The 12,444-nt window shown below is 44.0% G+C and overlaps 1 protein-coding gene across 1 annotated transcript in view; it reads left to right on the forward strand.

The window, feature by feature from the left end:
- Positions 1–12,444, forward strand: part of dnah2 (dynein, axonemal, heavy chain 2) — a gene marked incomplete at both ends in the record, with an annotated part of 509,699 nt that overhangs the window by 81,484 nt on the left and 415,771 nt on the right.

The following is a 12,444-nucleotide window of genomic DNA, read 5'->3' on the forward strand; positions in this document are numbered from 1 at the left end:
GATCAGAATAGGCCAACAACCTGGCATTCTTGCTGCATTCCTCACCTGAATAAGCATATCAACAATAGTAATGAACTGATCAATCTTTTAGAAAGCTGATTTTATGTTCAGATTTCATTTTTCGTGGCTGGCCAGAATATCCCATACCTCTCTTGCTATAGCCATGTGGCGCAAGGTAACGTTCTCTGGGGGAGGAATGAGGGTCAGCATATCCTCTGAGGGATACCAGTGGAGATCATCCCTCAATGGCCAGAAAAAACGGTTTGCCCCCACTCTATGCACACATTTCACCTGGCAGTGGGTCTCATTCACCTCCTGGATGATCCCAGGGTAGATGGTGTGGTCGTACAGCAGGGCACACCATTTCCCCACAACGCCTGGACTGAGCCATTGCACTTCTTCACATACACGTGTGCTGTGTATGGGGTCTTCTGTGTGGTCATCTGTGGGATTAAAGCTGAAGCTCTCACACTCCAGATTCCCTGTTGCAGAACATATGCAGCTGACATCGTGGTAGAGCATTTTCCCAGGTGAAAGAGTGACCACCTGGTGGAGCCTCATAGTGGACGGTACGGCTGGAAGGTCAGCTGGCATTTCTTTCACTGCATTATCCACAGCTTGCTCCTGAATGTAAAACAATTTCACTTTTGATTGTTCCTTACTCAGAGCTTGGTACAGGGACAGTGCCGTAGGGATATCAACTCCTTGGGTGACAAGCCTGTCGGCCCTCCTCTTCAATGTGACACCCACACCATCTGGGGCACCTTTTCCATGGCTGGCTTCAAAGTAGTTCCATGATCCTCTTGTAAACCCCCTTTTGAAGATTTCAGTACAAAACAGGTACAAATGGCCACGCTGCTTGTACTGTGTGCAGGGTCCGTCGCTAAGAAAATGGATGGTTTTCACATCTGGGAGTTTCTCTCTGATTTCCCTCAGGATGGGCTGCAGGTGTTGCCATATGGCAGGTGGTCCCTTCAGTCTGGATGCTGATACAGTGCAGAAGGAGGTAGGGGCAGATGCCTCCCCCACATAGTAAACCCCAGTGTGCAAAGTGGCCTGTTGGTGTGATGCACCAAAATGGACAGCCTGTACTTCAGTGCTGTACTTGCAGCTGTAGTTCTCTGAGAAGTCGATATGGACTGCACATTCATTTGCAGGGAGGTTCAGCTTCAGGGCCCGTGAGAAAGCATATTGCTGCCTGATGTTGTAGAGATGGCGCCTGAACTTCTGCAGCAAAATTTGAAAAGTTTCCACCAGCTCTTCTTGGGAGCATTCAAATTCTTTTTTCAAAGTGACCTTTGAGGCTGCTCCAGGATAATTTGTGTGCTCTTTGTCCACAGTGGCCCACTGAAGGTAGGAGACACGATCGGTGGCTCTGTAGTGGCTTGTGAGTGTATAGGTATTGTTGCTGCAGTTCTCACATTCCCCATAAAATACATTGCTTGCTTGTGGTGTCACACATGATGGCTTGTGTCAGGCTCTCCAAATTGGATGTGTCAATTATGTGCATCTGGTGAAGCCTTTTGGCAATAAAGCCTAGATTTTCATTTTGTTTGCACATGCAGGTTTCACAATCTGCCAATGTTGGATGCACAATCCAGTAGGGGCGAAGCGTGCAGAACAGTGAGTATGATAGATGGAGGTTGGTGTGCTCAGCCAGGAACTTCAAATGGAGGTGGTTCTTCATTGAATCCATCAGTAACCTTTTCTTTTTTTCTTTTGTCAGCATTTGCTTTTTTCCAGTTGTGATCCTGCTGACATTGTCACGTGAAAAGAACAATCTCACCGTTGACCTCAGTGTAGCAGCTAAACCCTTGTGTTTCTTCCTCTGGTACTTGCAGACATTTTCATTTGCCAGTTTTGTCCACCTTCTCCTTGAAAAACCATAAACCTCCTGTGCCAATCTCTGCAGCCTGTACTTCTTCAGGACTTTGTTGGTGACTATTCCTGCAATGACCTGTTTGTCACTCTCTCTCTTTGAATGTGCATACTTGTCACGTACTTCCTCAGCTACAGCTGTGTGGAACAACAGGGTTCTCCTTAGGGTTGTGCCCGAGATGTGTCGAATCAACTTGTTGACTTTGCATCTTGGAGATGGATTGTTCTTTTTCAAACGTTGGAGTCGCTTTCTGTATTTTGCTGCCCTCTGTTCAGCTTTCCTCAACGTATCCTGTACTTTCTGGAACTCCCTGTTTAACTTTGCTTTGGTAGCCCTCAATGTTCTTCTCCCAGCATCACGTTGCCTAAAAGAAAGATATAAACATAAATTGTCACATAATCATTTCACTTGCATGGACTTTTTCCCAATTGTAGTTTTGCACCAAACAAAGTAATTACCAGGATTAGATAGGCCTAATAATTACTGAGTACATATATCAAGTAAATTAAATGGTAAATGGTGCATTTACTGTATAGCACTTTTATCCAAAGCACTTTACAATGTTTTGTAAAAGATTTAATGATAATTTTTTTTCACTATGTCACTGTCCATTCTACATATAACGTTAATTCACCTTTCTTTACTTAAATATATATCCTCAATTACCTAAACGTATGTCCTGACCTTGAAGTCCCAGGTTGAGAGCTGACTGGGGATTCTGGCCTGACTGGAACGTCTTGACTGACTGGGGCATCAAGGCTGACTGGAGGGGTACACTTTTCCTGGCATCACTCCTATTATAAGCCTTCTTCCATTTTTTTACGCTGGGCACGCTGCTCTCTCATACTGCAGTCTTTTTGCCTTTTCTTCTTCCCTGTTTCTACATCTTTTCTCCACTTCTCTTTCTCTTTTTCTAAGTACTGCTGTCTCCTCTGTTCATCAGCATCACGCCTGGCACGGTAGCACCTCTGCTTTTCAGCAGTGCTCAATGGTGTGGAAGAACTCTGTAGAAATCAATTACATTTCAAACAAAATGTCTATTAACCTTTGATAAAATAATGATTTGGGTAACACCTTACATTAAGTCTGCATTCACTACTATTAGGCACTAATAACATAGTTGTTACTAGTACACGTAAGTACAGTTAGTTACAGATGGAACAAGACATCTAATAATTACAAAGAAATGTGTGTAATTACACATGTTCATGTTCTACTTCTGTAAAGACATACTGCTGAACTGAAGGAGATGCAACCCTGTTACTGTAGTGCAACCCTGTTACTCTAATTATAGTAACAGGGTTGCAAGTAACAGGGTTGCAAATCCATGCTAATGTTAGCTTTTACCTCAGGAAAATATGCTAGCTGAGGAATGTAAGTTACTGTCAATGTCAAGGTTAAACATAGTTATATGAATAAAGAAAGACAAATTTGAAATAAATGTGTCTTATTGTGATAATATGAGTAACAGGGTTGCGTTAGCTAGAGTGACACAGTCAATCAAGGCTGAAAAGATTAGAAAAATATAAAAAGTAGAAGAGAGGACTTACCTTTGGTCTAGCCATTTTGTTAGCAGATGGGTTGATGATGTCATTTCCTGTGTCATGTGACTCACTGTTTTTTTTTCCTCTATCAGGTGAAATAGGTTTCGGTAACAGGGTTGCACACATGTTGTGGGACACAACTTCAGTTCATAATTACTATTATTTAAAATATGTTGATGAGTAAACAAATAGTTTTTATAATTACAAAAGACATATATCAACAATCTAATACCAAAAAAGTATATTTAAAACATATATTTAAATGTTATATTGGACATGCAAGTTGGTCATCAAGAAGGTGGGACAAGAGAAAAGTGCCATTTTAGGGGGTGTTCAAGAGCTATTTGGTATTTTAAATAATATTTTCGAACCACTTTTTCCACAACCATATTTACATTTAGTCTCAGGACAAGTACAAGTTACATAACAAGTGCATGTTTTAGTATTTTGTGTATGGATTGTTTGGAATTTCATGGGTGGGACTGAAAATGTCTGGAATGTCTGGAATGTCCCTTTAAATTGTCCGATTTTAGTCCGGATGATTTCTTATTTTTTTCTGGAGACTTCAATTGCACAGAGAATAACAGGAATCACAATGAACCCCATCCAGCTTCTCAAAGTGCATTAAGACAGCTTGTACACACACACGGCTTGGTTGATGTGTGGAGGAGGTTTCATGGGAATGAGCGCCAGTATACATGGTCTCATTGTAGGGATAATGTTGTCTCCTTAGCTAGACTTGACCGTTTTTATTGTTTTAAACACCATTTTAATGTTTTTAAAATGTGCAAAATATTGCCTGTTGGTTTTACAGACCATTCATTGGTAATGTGCAATGTCTTTATTAAAAATCTGGTGCCTAGAAGTGCGTATTGGCATTTTAATTCAGCTTTGCTCCATGAAAAGGATTTTAGAGATGTTTTTAGTTTTTTTTTTGTCCTGTTTAGGAGTAGGGAGAAGGAGTTCTCGTCTCTTAGGCAGTGGTGGGACTGTGGCAAAATAGAAATTAAAATGCTTTGTCAACAACACACTCTCAATGTAACTAGAGACATCACTACCTCCATGAGAGATTTGGAGACTGAGAGATAGTGGACCTTGAGAAAATGTTTGGGTCCACAGGAAATCAAGGACAGTTTGAAGTCCTTAATAAAAGAAAATGGCTTTAGCTGACCTGCTAGGTGTGAAGGCTCAAGGAGCTTTGTTAAGGTCTAGATTTATGAATGTTAATGCTATGGATGTGCCTTCCAGTTACTTCTTCGGTCTGGAAAAGAAGAATGGACAGAATAAATTCATTCACTCTCTTCTGTCAGAGACGGGGCAGGACATCACTGATGCCAGTCAGATCCGGAGACGGGCCGTTGAGTTTTATTCTGCTTTGTATAGCAGTGAGTACACTGACAATGATGTCCTTCTACAGTCCTTTTGTGAAGGATTGCCCACAGTATCACGGGAGTCGAATGTGCTGCTGGAGAGACCTTTGGACTCGTCAGAGCTCTATTCTGCCTTACAGAGCATGGGTGGCGGGAAAGCCCCTGGTATTGACGGTTTGACGGTGGAGTTTTACAAAGCCTTTTGGGACATTGTGAAAGACGATCTTCTCGAGGTATTCAATGAAAGTCTGGCTGAGGGTGCGTTGCCGCTTTCCTGTCGCAGGGCAGTGATAACCTTACTGCCAAAAAAGGGGACTTTGCAGGACATAAGGAACTGGAGGCCTGTGTCAATTTTATGCAGCGAATATAACATTTTGTCAAAGACCTTAGCAAACCGTCTGAGAGAAGTGATGGATCAGATCATACATCGTGATCAGACGTATTGTGTACCTGGCAGGTCAATATTTGATAATGTATATTTAATTTGTGATGTTTTGGGTGTCTCTGATTCATTGGGCTTGAATACTGCTCTTATTTCAATAGATCAGGAGAAAGCATTTGACCGCGTTGAGCACAATTATCTCTGGAGTGTTATGAAGAGTTTTGGGTTCAGCGATGGTCTCATTGCTATGGTGAAAGTTTTGTATCAGAACATTGAGAGTGTGTTAAAATTCAATGGTTCTCTATGTGCTCCTTTTGAGGTACAGAGGGGCATTAGGCAAGGCTGCGCTCTCTCTGGCATGTTATATGCAATTTCACTGGAACCCATGTTACAAACATTGAGAAATGAGATGAGGGGTTTAGCTATACCTGGTTTCCAAGATAACATTGTTTTGTCAGCTTATGCTGATGATGTAGTTGTATTTGTAAAAAACCAAAATGATGTAAATATATTGGAAAGAATTGCTGACAGTTTTAGGGCTGTGTCCTCTGCCAAAATAAATTGGAGGAAGAGTGAGGCGTTAGCTGTGGGTAACTGGCATAGTAGATTACCTGTGTTACCTCAAAACATGATCTGGAAAAGGGATGGTTTTAAATATTTGGGACTATACCTTGGAAATGACACGATTGTACAGACAAATTGGGAGAATGTGGTGGAGAAAGTAGAAGGAAGGCTGTTTAAGTGGAGATGGCTGTTGCCTCAGATTTCCTATAGAGGCAGAGTCCTGATAATAAATAACCTTGTGGCTTCTACCTTGTGGCATAAGCTGGCATGTGTGGAGCCTCCTTCAGGCATGTTGGTGCGGTTGCAGGCAAAGATGGTTGATTTCTTTTGGGATCGCCTGCACTGGGTTCCTCAGAGTGTTCTGTATTTGCCCAGAGAAGAGGGAGGGCAAGGCCTGATTCATTTAGCGAGTAGGACAGCGACTTTGAGGCTACAGTTCATACAGCGATATCTGTTAGGACCAAGAGATTTAGTTTGGAGAGAAGTTGCCTCTTTTATTCTTCGAAAAGTAAATAGTCTTGGTCTTGATGTATCTTTGTTTTTAACAGACCCGACGACTTTAAGGTTAAATGCACTTCCTCCTTTTTATCAGGGGGTTTTTAAGTGTTGGACACTTTTCAAGTGTATAAGAACTACTTCTACTAAATCGTTGCACTGGTTACTGGAGGAGCCTCTTGTTCACGGTGCAAGAATGGACATAAGCGACTGTGCAAGCCCTGGGCTGACTGGACTGCTGTGTGCTGCCGAAGTGGTACGCCTGAGACAGCTGGCAGACACAGCAGGACCAGAGTTAAAGGATGCTCAGGCTGTGTGTTCGTTATTGGGCCTGAGGTCACAGCGCTATGCAACCAGGGTGCTGGATCTCTGGAGACAGAGGTTGACTGTCGAGGAGCTGGGCATGCTTAGCTTATACAGCAGTGGAGCATTAAAACCGGACAAACAGGATGAGTTTCCAAATGTCTACCTGAGCCCTGTACTGGGAGAAATGTCTGGTCCTCTACTTTCTGTAAAGGATTCAGCATTATACAAAATGGATAGGAAATCATGGTACAGAAACTGTGTCAAATTAATTAATAAGAAATGGCTAAATAACAGAGTGGACACTGTATGGAGGAGCAGGCTGTGTGCAGGTAATGACACTCAACCTGTGTGAAGGGTTTTATATAAACCTCCTTTAAAAAAACAAACGGCAGACCTTCAGTGGAGGATTCTGCATGGTGCTGTGGCGGTGAACGCTTTTGTTTCCATCATCAACCCAGAGGTGGATAATAAATGTCCTTTCTGTGGGTTGACTGAGACTGTTTTTCATGCATTTTTAGAGTGTAACAGGCTTTTAGGGCTATTTGAGCTGCTCACCGACGTTTTTAAGCATTTTGGTGAAACCTTTTCTGTTATTGGTTATATTTTTGGAGCAGGATATAAAAAAGAAAATAAGAAAAAATGGCAACTGCTTAATTTTCTGGTGGGTGAAGCTAAGCTTGCAGTCTATGTAAACAGGAGAAACAGAGTGGAAGATAAACCGGACCAGGATGCAGTGTGGTGCTGAAATGTGAAGGCTAGAGTCTGGCTGGAGTTCAGGTTTTATAAAGCTATGGGAGGCTTTTGCTCAGGAATGGTGTTATGGAAATGTGATTTGTGATGTCTTTGATGATGAATTGGTTTTTAACAACATTATGAATATGTGAAGTTCTATTTTTATTTTTATTTTTTTCTATTGTTTTTTTTTATCTTGAAGATGTAAAGTCTTTTAAAGGCTTGTTGTAAAGATTTTTCATACAGCACAAAATAAAGTACTTTAAAAAATCAAAAAAATCTCTCTCTCTCTCTCTCTCTCTCTCTCTCTCTCTCTCTATCTCGCTATATATATATATATATATATATATATATATATATATATATATATATATATATCTGTCTCTGTCTCTATCTCTGTCTCTCTCTCTGTCTCTCTCTTTCTCTATCTGTCTCTCTCTCTCACTATCTCTCTCTATCTGTCTCTCTCTCTATCTCTCTCTGTATCTATCTCTGTCTCTCTCTATCTCTCTCTCTGTATCTTCCTCTGTCTCTCTCTCTCTGTCTCTCTATCTCTCTCTATCTCTCTCTATCTCTATATATATATATATATCTATCTCTCTCTGCCTCTCTCTTGCTCTCTCTATATCTCTGTATGTCTCTCTCTCCCCCTCTCTTTCTCGCTTTCTCCTCTATCTCTCTCCTCTTCCATCTCTCCTCTCATTTACATTTTACATTTAGTCATTTAGCTGACGATTTTATCCAAAGCGACTTACAAGTTATGTACGACAAGTCATCAGGAAGGGTACAACTCTATCACCTGAGTAACAATGTTCATCAAAGTGTTGCGTGTTACAGTGTAGGTTAGTTTATTAGGACAAGTCCATGACAGTAAGGTTAGTTAGTGTTCGATATCTAAAAAAATAAAAATAATTAGATAATGGTTGAAGAAGTGCGTCTTTAGTCGACGGCGAAAGATTGGATGGGTTTCGGCTGTCCTAACTGGGCTGGGTAGTTCATTCCACCATTGTGGGGCAAGGAATGAGAATAGGTGACTTCTCTTTGATGACCCTCCCGGAGCTTGGATAGGAGTAGGTCAGAGGCGGCCAGAAGATGCAGAGCGTAGGTGTCTTGAGGGTGTGTAGTTAGAGACCATTGACCGGAGGTAGGCGGGAGCGGTTCCCTTTGCCGCACGGTATGCTAGGTCGAGGACCTTGAAGCGGATTCGTGCAGCAATGGGGAGCCAGTGCAGGTACCTAAGAAGTGGGGTGACATGGGCCGACTTATAGGTTTGAGATCAGGCAGGCCGCTACGTTCTGAATGAGTTGAAGAGGCTTGGTGGCAGTGGCCGGGAGACCAGCGAGCAGTGCGTTGCAGTATTCGAGGCGGGAGATGACTGTTAATTGGACGAGGAGTTGGGTGGCTTCTTTTGTGAGGAAGGGGCGGATCCTTCTGACGTTGCTCAGGAGGAATCTGCAGGTTCTGGTTGTCGCTGCGATGTGAGCAGAGAAGTTCAACTGGTCGTCGAGGACAACACCAAGGTTCTTGGCGGTCGGGGACGCGGTCACAGCTGCATTCTCGACTGTGATGGAAAGGTCAGTCAGGGGGGAGGATTTGTCCGGCAGGTGGAGCAATTCTGTTTAGCTTAGGTTCAGTTTGAGGTGGTTGGTCGTCATCCAGGTGGAGATGTCAGACAGACAGGCTCAGAGACGTGGATATCTGAGGGAGGGAAGGAGAGAAAGAGTTGAGTATCATCGGCATAACAATGATACGAGAAGCCATGAGACGTGATAATGTTACCCAGTGATTTAGTGTAGAGGGAGAAGAGAAGGGGTTTTAGGACCGAGCCCTGGGGGACACCCGTCCGCAGGGGGCGGGTGGCCGACAGGGTCCCTCGCCATGACACTTGGTAGGAGCGGTCATTGAGGTATGATGTCAGCCATGTCAGCGCAGAGCCAGCCACTCGCATTCCTGTGAGGGCCGCGAGGAGGATCTGATGGTTGACTGTGTCGAAGGCTGCAGATATATCTAGGAGAATCAGGACAGAGGAGAGGCCTTTCGCTTTTGCTAAGTGAAGCTTTTGCCTCTGTGACCGCAATGAGGGCCGTTTCTGTGGAGTGGCCAGTCCGGAAGCCAGACTGATTAGGGTCTAGGAGGTCATTCTGTAAGAGATAAGCAGTAAGTTGGTTGGATACAGCACGTTCAAGTGTTTTAGAAAGGAAGGAGAGAAGAGAGACAGGACGATAGTTGCCTATGACCGTGGGGTTCAGGGTTGGTTTTTTTATGAGCGGCGTGACTCTGGCTTGTTATAGGGAGGTGGGGACCACCCCCGAGTTGAGTGAGGAGTTGATGGTTACAGTTAGGAATGGGAGGATGTCTGGTGCTATGGTCTGGAGGAGTGGGGATGGTAGCTGGTCCAGCTGGCATGTAGTCGGACGGTTCGACGTTACCAGTGTCAGGGTCTTGGCTTCTGTAATGGGAGAGAAAGATGACAGAGTGAAGGATATGGTTCTCGATTCAGTATTTGGAATGGGTGGGGGTTGGGAGAAGGAGCTGCGGATGTTCTCCACTTTTTCCTCAAAGAAGATTGCGAAGTCTTTGGCAGAGAAAGATGAGGGAGGAGGGGGTGGGGGGGGGGGGAGTGAGGAGGGAGGACATGGTAGCATGCAGTTTGCGAAGATTCTTGGCAGAGGCCTCGATCCTATGGTGAAATAAAGAAGCTTTGTCATTAGTAATGGTTTTGGAGAATGTTAACAAGAGGTTGTGATATTGTGTCGATGTCAGCAGTGAGGCGTGACTTTCTATACTTCCTCTATACTCTCACTGCATCTGTGGGTGGGAGGCATGGCAGTGGAAGTCAGGTCAAACGATTGTAGGAGGGAGACCACTGGGACTGACTGAGATGAGTCAGGCAGGTTGAAGTCGCCCAATAGAAGGAGAGGGGTACCATCTTCCAGTAAGGAGCTTAGAAGCATGTCCAGCTCATCGGTGAAGTGATCGAGCAGACCTGGAGGGCGATAGAGTGTAACAATGGTGAGATTGAAAGGATTAGAGTCAGATACTGCATGATATTCGAGAGAGGAGAGTGACAGTTCTGGGAGTGGTGTTAAGTTTGTAGCCCATGAAGGAGATGTCATGAGGCCAGTGCCTCCACCCCGTCTGGAAGGTCAAGGTGTGTGAGTGAAGTTATAGTTTGTAGATAATGCTGCAGGTGTTGATGAGTTATTGGGGGTTATCCAGGTCTCAGTTAGAGCCAGGAGCTGCAGATTTTGACTATGTGCGTAGGCAGTAATGAAGTCAGCTTTCTTGACGGCTGATTGACAATTCCATAAGCCTCCCCGTACTGTGACAAGTGTATTAGTGGCTGTAGGAGGGTATGAGAGATTAGCCGGGTTGCTAGCAAAATGCCGTGGGTGGGTTGAATCTGTTCTGGAGGAGAAGATTGTGGATATAGGTATGAGACACATTGTGGTGTCAAGAGTGACAGGGAGAAAGGTGAAAGGAGTAGGGAGGAAGCGAGGTAGTAGAGAGTGGAGTGAAAGATAGGATTATGGTGTACTTAGCACTAGGTGGATCGGTGGATCCCTCTGTGAAGAACTCCAGGAAAACTCCTCTTTGTCCCTCTTCGTTTTCTCGACGCTTCGCTGACGCTAAGCCAGCAAGCCTTTAAATCACTAATTACTGCTGTCTAACACCTGGCCCTTAATGGGGCACCTAACAAAACAAAATGGCCGTTTTAAAAACGCCCCTTTAATCAAGTCAGCTGGTTCCTGAAGTCTCAGTTTTAAGATTTCACTAATAACTTAAAATGGCTTACCCTTGGTTTCAGTATAGAGCAATGTTTCTCAGTGAGTGTGTCCTGTCCTTCCTCCCCTCCTCTCTCTCCACTCTCTCTCCACTCTCTCTTTTTTTCTCTCCCTCTATCTACCTCTTTTTTTCTTGCACTCTTACATTCAGGTTTACTTCCCATCTGTCTTGCACCCTTACATTCCACTGCCCCCATCTCTCTTTCCCTTTTTCCCTTTCTGTCTTTCACCCTCTCTCTCCCTCGCACTCCCCCCCCCCCCCCCCCCCCCATCTCTCTCTCCAGACCTGACATCTTTTCTTTCATGTCTGACTCAACACCTTGCTCTTTGCATATCTATTCCCGGTCTCTATCTTTTTCCCTTTGTGCCAATTTCACCTCCCCCTGGTTCTCATTATCCGCCACTTTCTATCTTCTTCTTTTCTCTCTCTCTCTCTCTCTCTCTCTCTCTCTCTCTCTCTCTCTCTCTCTCTCTCTCTCTCTCTCTCTCTCTCTCTCTCTCTCTCTCTCTCTCTCTCTCTCTCTCTCTCTCTCTGTCCCTCTCTCTCTCTCTCTCTCTCCATCTTTCTTATTTGGTCTGCTTATATACATTCTGTCTCTGACCCTGTCCCACCCACACACACACACACACACACACACACACACACACACACACACACACACACACACACACACACACACACACACACACACACACACACACACACACACGTGCGCGTGGCGCGGGCGGGGGCGCACACACACACACACACACACACACACACACACACACACACACACACACACACACACACACACACACACACACACACACACACACACACCATATATACTCACAGGCACACAGACACAAACAGACATATGCAGTGTACCTATGCATGTAATCATGTTCAATCAACATGCTCCCTTCAATTAATTATCTCTCTCTATCTTCCTCACTCTCTATCTTCCTCTATCTCTATCTTCCTTTCTCTCTCCATCTCTCTTTCTATATTCATCCCTCTCTCCTTATCTTCCTCTCTCTCCATCTCTCTCTCCATCTCTCTTTATCTTCCTCTCTTTCTCCCTCTCTATATCTTCCTCTCTCTCCATCTCTCTATCTTCCTCTCTCTTTCCCTATCTCTCTATATCTTCCTCTCTCTCCCTCTCTAACTCTATATCCCTCTCTATCTTCTTCATCTATCTCTATCTTCCTCTTTATATCCATCTATCTATATATCCCTCTCTCTATATCTTCCTCTCTCTATCCCTCTCTCGCTATCTCCCTATCTCTATTTTCATCTATCTCTCCCTATCTCTCTATATCTCTCTCTCTCTCTCCCTATCTCTATATTCCTCTCTATCACTCTCCCTGTCTCTCTATCTTCCTCTCTCTCCATATCTCCCTC

Source organism: Notolepis coatsorum (genome assembly GCF_963971535.1).
Source record: "Notolepis coatsorum genome assembly, chromosome: 1".
In the NCBI taxonomy this organism is placed as follows: Eukaryota; Metazoa; Chordata; class Actinopteri; order Aulopiformes; family Paralepididae; genus Notolepis; species Notolepis coatsorum.